Source organism: Petaurus breviceps, unplaced genomic scaffold, assembly GCF_028583685.1.
Source record: "Petaurus breviceps papuanus isolate PSGF00001 unplaced genomic scaffold, PetGlider_PUasm1.0 188, whole genome shotgun sequence".
Taxonomy (NCBI): Eukaryota; Metazoa; Chordata; class Mammalia; order Diprotodontia; family Petauridae; genus Petaurus; species Petaurus breviceps.
In genome coordinates this window covers 64,540-71,806 of record NW_027185804.1, presented here as the reverse complement: position 1 = coordinate 71,806, position 7,267 = coordinate 64,540, and the positions used below count along the sequence as shown (strand labels likewise).

The 7,267-nt window shown below is 39.8% G+C and overlaps 1 protein-coding gene across 1 annotated transcript in view; it reads left to right on the top strand.

Annotated features, from left to right (window-relative positions):
* The window catches only part of LOC138163665 (uncharacterized), a 59,128-nt gene that overhangs the window by 1,200 nt on the left and 50,661 nt on the right, over positions 1-7,267 (top strand). The window lies entirely within an intron of this gene.

Sequence of the window (7,267 nt, the reverse complement as noted above, 5' to 3'; positions counted from 1 at the left end):
GTGTGTGTGTGTGTGTGTGTGTGTGTGTGTGTGTGTGTGTGTGTGTGCGCGCGCGCGCTCGCAAAGAGGTCCAGAAGGGGGAAGAAATGACAGAGAGCAAGCAGCGGAACTGTGATTGGAATCTAGGACTCCTCCCTCCCTTCTGAAGAGAACACTGGGCATCTTCACCTGTAAAATGAGGGATTTAGGTTAGATGAGCTCGAAATCTGTGGTTTCCTTCATTTTCAGAGGAGAAAAATGCATGAAGCCCAGAGAGGTTTCATAGTACGTAGTAAACGACAGAGGTTGGACGTGACCCAGTTTTTCCTCATAGCTGTCCTTCAGCCGCAGCAGGCCGAAACCGAGCTCAGGGGCGATGTTCTGTGGGGGAGTCAAGAGAACGGAGATTGAGCCTTTTCCCCAAGGGAGTTTACAAGCTAGAAAGGAGGGTAGGGCCGGAAGGGAGCAGACTAGGTGATTTGCAGAATCCCTTCGCTAGAATCCCAGCACGTCTACTTCCCTTTGAATTACTGGAAAGTCAGTTAGTTTCTTTCTGTGGTTTTTCGTTTCTTCTGTGCAATGAGGTGGTGAAGGAGAGAGGGAGGGTAGGTTTAATCAGGTGGGTCTAAAAGATTACAGGTCTGAAGCCTAGATGAATCAAAGGCAGTGACTAAATACTAAAATATCAGGGCAACCGTCTTTTGTCCCTTAACTTTTGCGTCTTATCCCACAACCAGGAGATTGAACGACTGAACCGGTGCTTCTTGTGAATTTGTTTCATCTTCTGTAGACCCAGATCTCTTTCCTGAACTCCCTTCCCTGGGGCAGGTCCTTGTGTGTAGTTTTAAACCTGGGGCTCTTAGATGAATTTCAGGGTGGGGGAGGTCTGTGAGTTTGTAAGAAGAAAGGTATATGCTTTGGATGGAGAACTTTATCTTTATTTCAATATAAATTGTTTCCTTTATAACTGTTGAAATTTTATGGAAATAAAAAGCTGAAGAACACCTGTTTCATCAAGGCAGTCCTCTATGATTATAGCACCTGGAAGGTAGAAACCTCAACTGGTAGCTTTGGCTAGAAAATTTCCACCTCCTGCTCCTTTAATCTCAACACTTCAAAGTCATATTCTCCGGTGATAGACCTTTCCCTTGCCATTTCTCCTTGTACTTTCCATCACTTTCCAGCTCAGTGCTACCAGTGACCATCAGGCGTGGGGAACCTGTTGCCTTCTGGGTCCTTGGGTGCCGCCCTTTGACTGGGTCCAAGTTTTACAGAACAAATCCTTTTATTAAGGAGATTTGTTCTGTGAAGTTTGGATTCAGTCAAAAGGCCATACCCAAGGACCTAGAAGGTCACAGTTTCCCCACCCCTGCCCCAGACCCTACTGTAATTACCTTCTGTAATACCCTTTCCATTATACTCTCTGGAACCCTCATTCTTTTGGAAATAAATAATCCTCCTCAATCCCTTATTTTTATACCCTTTCCATTTTCTGCTCCCCCAAACCTGGTTCTCTCCAGAATGCTCTTATATTCCCTGACTACCCTCTCCATTAATGATTATTTCTTCTGAAGTCCTTCATACCAAACCAGGGGGTACTGTTATATATGCTTTTCTGTTTCTAACTCTAACATTTGGCACCTGACCCTTTTGAGATTTACTGCATAAATGCATGCATGAGAAAACATTTATTTTATAAACTTTTTTTAAAACATTGTTTTAAACATTTTTTCATCTAAACATTATTTTAAAACATTTAAAACTTATTTTTAAAATATTTATTTTTATAAACTTACTATAGTATTACATATTATTTTATATATCTACTATGTGCCAGACATGGTGTTGGAAGTATAAATAAAACCAAGTAAGACAGTACCTACCTTCAAAGAGCTTACATTCTAAAAGAAGGTAACAGAGTTGCAAGTAGTGAGACATCCTGTTTTGGAAATAGCTTGGAAGTGTGTGGTGGCCCAAGGTCTGGCCAGGACAAGGTCAAGGCTCACTTCTCAGGGCCCCAGGGCAGATGGGAGGAGGATGAGAGGGATGACCAAAATGGAGGTAGCCTAGCTTAGAAATATCTGGGAAGTGCCAGCATGGAGCCCAGATCCTTGATGCTCCAATCTGCTAACCTCCAATTCACTCTTCCTTCTTTCTCAAAGGAGTACATGACCCAAAGTTTGTCTTTCCAACTCAAGTTTTGTCTTCATCCTTGGGGACTGCAATATGAATGACTATGTCTTCTCAAACACTTTAATAGGCAGTCTTAGCAGTTAACACTCTCTGGTGGAACACTGGTTTATTCTTGAATGAAATCATGAATTTCTCTTGAGACCAGGGTCCAGCTCAAGGAAAGAGCCTCCCACTCCCAGCTAATAAGCCTGTACTAGCTAGACCTGTTCTTAGATGAGAGATGCACAGTTCACCCCACACTTAAACACTCCAGGCCTTTCCAGTTCAGAAGAATCACCCTGAAAATCCAGGGTCACCCCCTCCACATTATGATAATAAGGCTTTGGAAGAGGATTCTACTGGATGAATTTTAATAAAGGTAAGTACTGTAATTCAGATTTCCCTCATTTTACATATTCTTAAATTTTCTTTTATTATGACTTTGACAAATATGTATGTACAAAGGACAGCAGAGGATTGGAAATAGAACCATTTCTATTATACTCTCTGGAAAGTATATCTCTATTATGTAACACTTGTTTTTGAATTATATGTGGAATTTGGTAGCTTAGAATAGTGAGTGGAGAGCCAACCTTGGATCCAGGAAGAACTGGACTCATCTCAGGCTTCTGAACCACACTGGCTATGTGACCCTGAGTGAGTCTGTTAACCTCTCTGGGCAATGCTCTAAGACTGTAAGTTGAAGAGAAGGTGCCAGTTTGCATTGGAGGAGGGAGCTTCTCCACCTGGGAGTTCCCTATCATAATGAAATCACAGGTTTCTTTCTTCTTCCTGTCCTGTGGTATAGTTCACACTGTCCCGTGTTTGTGCCTGGGTCTTCTTCTGAACTTTCTCCTGCTCTCTTTTACATATTATATTCAACTTATATTTGTAAGAATACTTTCATACATAATTGCTATTTAATTTGTCTCATCAGAGGTTTGTGAGGTAGATATAGCAGATGTTGGTCCCATTTCATAGATGTGGGCACTGAGGCTGAGAGAGGTCAATCAGTCAATGTTTATTAATGTGTCAGGCACCATGTAAAGATTAAGTGGCCATAGTCATATAGAAAATTTATGAAAGATTCATCACTACAACTCAAGTTTCCCAACTCTTTATGTTATCCCTGGCTATCTCTGCTGTATGCAAAAGGAAGGACACGATTGGAAAGGGTAGGAGCTCAGGTCCCTGATATTAGGCACCCAGATCCAATGCATGGAATGCTTGGACCAGTTGCTTTTCTGATTCACTAGGTGTTGTCAGGCAAGATACTGCCCCCCTCTAGGCCTCAGTTTTCCAATTTCTAAAATTGGGATAATGAGTTGAGGGAGGTGAATTTACTCAAAATGCTATTGTCCTCTGATGGAAGCAGGAAGTACATACATACATACATACATACATACATACATATATACATACATTATATATATATATATATATATATATATATATATATATATATATATATATCTTGCTTCCTTATCTCTTGGAGATGCAGAGAGCCTTGATCATCCTCCTCCACAGGCACAAAATTTGCCACCAAAAAAAATGGGTACAACCTAAAGTGGCATGAATTCTTTTTTAATTTTATTTTTAAGTTATGGGATAAAATAAGATTTTCCATGGCAGTATAATAAAAAAAGATGGTTGTAGATGAAACTGCAAATCTACTATGCTCAACTTGATGTTCCATTCAAATATACAACAAAATTATTGTGTATAAATTTATCTTTTTCTTCCCTTTACCCCTCAGCCCCCTTTCCTCTCCCACAGTGAATCATAATTGGAAGGGACCTGGATCTCATTCAACTCCTTCACTTTACAATTATAGAAATGGAGGTTCAGAGAGGAAGAAATTATTATTTTTAATTAATAATTTTTAGTTTTCAACATTCATTTCTGTAAGATTTTGAGTTCCAAATTTTCTCTCCATCTCTCCCCTCCCCTTTCCCCAAGATGGCATGTAATTTAATATAGGTTCTACATATATATTTATATTGAATCAGTTTTCACATTAGCTATGTTGTAAAGAAGAATTAGAACCAATGGGGGGAACTGCAAGAAAGAAGAAATAAACAAAAAAAGAAAAAAGAGGGAGAGCAAATAATATGCTTCAATCTCCATTCAGACTCTGTAGTTCTTTTTCTAGTTGTGAACAGCATTTTCCATCATGAGCCTTTTGGAATTGTCTTGGAGAGGAAGAAATTATTTTTATTTTTAACATTTTTTTATTTTTCATTTTGAACATTCACTTCTCTCCCTTCCTCCTCTCCGCCTCTGCAAGACAGCATTTGATATAGGCTCTACATATATATTCTTTGGGTTTTTTGGTTGTTGTTTTGTTTTTTGCTTTTTGGAGGGGGGAAGGTAAGGCAATTGGGGTTAAGTGACTTGCTCAAGGTCACATGGCTAGTTTTGTGTTAAGTGTCTGAGACCGGATTTGAACTCAGGTCCTCCTGACTCCAGGGCCGGTGCTCTATTCACTGCGCCACCAAGCTGCCCCTACATATATATTTTTATTAAACATATTTTCACATTAGTCACATTGTATAGAAAAATTAGAGCAAATGGGAATAACCATGAGAAAGAAAAACATAAAACAAAACAAAAGAAAAAATAAAATAGTCTGCTTCAATCTGCATTTAGACTCCATATTTCTTTTTCTGGATGTGGACAGCATTTTCCACCATGAGTCTTTTGGAATTGTTTTAGGTCCTTGCATTGCTGAGAAAAGGTAAACCTGGCTAAGTCAGCCATCACACACTGTGGCTGTTACTGTGTACAAGGTTCTCCTGGTTCCACTCACTTCACTCAGCATCAGTTCATATAAATCTTTCCAGGTTTTTCTGAAGTCTGCCTGTTCATAATTTCCTATACAACAATAGCATTCCATTACTTTCATATACTACAATTTGTTTAGCCATTCCCTTGTCCCAAGTACACAGCATAATTCTTCTGAAAACAAAAATGATAATAACTTACTTTTCTCTTGTGCTGTCAGATTCATAGAGCCTTTTTCTTATAACAGCCCCTGGCAGGGAATTAGTCTGGGCATTCTTATCTTCATTTTGTTGATGAAGAATCTGAGAGTCAGAGAGTTTGTGGTCAAGTTTACACATTCAGGCAATGGCAGAGGCAAGACTTAGAACCTTGGTCTTTGTATTCTTCGGCTAGGGCTTTCTACTATTTAGCTCTTCCTCCCCACTTTGGGTATTTGCTCATTCTCTCTGTTAGTGTTTTCCTTGGTCCTGATAGTGTTGGGAGGTGGATGGGGTGGGAAGTCTCTGGCTCTGCTGTTTGATTTGTTTTTAGCTTACTCAGGACCACACATCTCTCTCCTCAATGGCACCTGTGCTGAGCCCATTCTCAGCAACAGAGTATCTCAAGCACCAGGAGCTGAAGACTTCCTGATTTGGGACTACAGGTCCAAACTTCTGACCCTGAAGCTTTTTCTTAAGACCAAATCCCTGAGTGAGAAGAGTAGGGAACAGCTCCTCTTTTGCTGGGAAGACTCAGGATATAGAAAAGGGGGAAAATTCAGAGTCCATGCAACTGATAGAGAGCCAGACAAGGTTCACCTTGAGACTTGTAGCTTAGGTCCAGATACATAAAGTCCTTGGAATACCATGTCAGCTCACCCTGATGTCTGACCTGGCTGGGTTCACAGAAGCAGATCTACTTCTCCAGGTGGAACATTCAGTCCTCAAGATCCCTCTCAGAAGGAAGATTCATCTGAAGATCATAGGAAAGTTGAGGGTAGAAGGTGACATTTAATTGCTGTCTAAGGGTTATTCCCACATTTTCTGTGTTTTTAGAATGTCTCAAACAGCTTGTGTTTAAGATAACCAAACTTGATGGGAAGGTAGCAATGGCCATGTCTGGGTAAAGGGGGAGATTCATTCTATTCCATTCCATTCCAGTCTAGTTTAGTCCAGTCTGCAATTGTTTCATGGAATTGTAGACTTTTGGAACTAGAAAAGATCTCTGAATTTACCTTTCCCAACCTTTACCTGATTATCTATTCTCTCTGATGACTTAATGAAGCTTATCCTTTGCTAGCATTCTCAAGATTTATAGAAGATTTTCATTACAACCCTGTCATAATAATAATAGCATTTATATAGCACTTTAGATTTAGAAATCACTTCGTAGATATTATCTGATTTTCTCCTCACAATTCAGGGAGGTAGATGCTATTATTATCCCTATTTTATAGATGAGGACACCAGAGCAGAGTGAGATAAAGTGATTGAAGCAAGATTTTAATCCAGGTCTTCCTGACTGCAGGTGAAACATTCTATACACTGTGCCACCTAGGAAATATTTCATTAATAGTTAACAATCACCTACTTTATAGATGAGGAGACTTCTGTGAGATTCAGAGAAATTAAGCAAGTTAGCCATAGTCACACAGAATATATAACAAGTATTGGAATATACATGTGTGTGTACATACATATATGTCTATATAGGAGGGAATATGGCTATATGAATATATATGTGAGTGTGTGTATATATGTGTGCGGGTATACATAGACAGAGGGCACAGGACCAATTGAAAGAAGGGATGATACTTAAAAGTTGAAATTGAGAGGTGAGAGAGGAATATAAAGAGAGGAGATGGGGAGAGACAGAATGGGGCATATTATCTCATATAGAAGAGGCAAGGGAAAATGGTTACAATGGAGGGGAAGAATAGGAAGGCAAAAGGGAATGGGTCAACCTTATTCCCATTGAATTTGGCTCGGGGAGGGAATGACATACACACTAAATAGGGTATCTCACCCTACAGGAGAGTAGGGGGGAAGGGGATGAGAGGGGGGATGATGGAAGGTAGGGCAGGCTTTGGGGGAAGGAAGTTGGAAGCACCCACTTTTGAAAAGGGACTGGATCAAAGTGGAGAATAGAACAAGTGGGAGGTGGGATAGGAGAGAGGGAAATATAGTCAGTCTTTTACAATATATCTACTATGGTAATGTTTGGCATTGGCTACACATGTATAACCTATACTGAATTGCTTATCTTCCCAGTTAGGGTGGGTGACAAGGGAGGAAGGGAATGAATCTGGAATTCAAAGTTTTAAAATCAAATGTTTAAAATATATATATATATA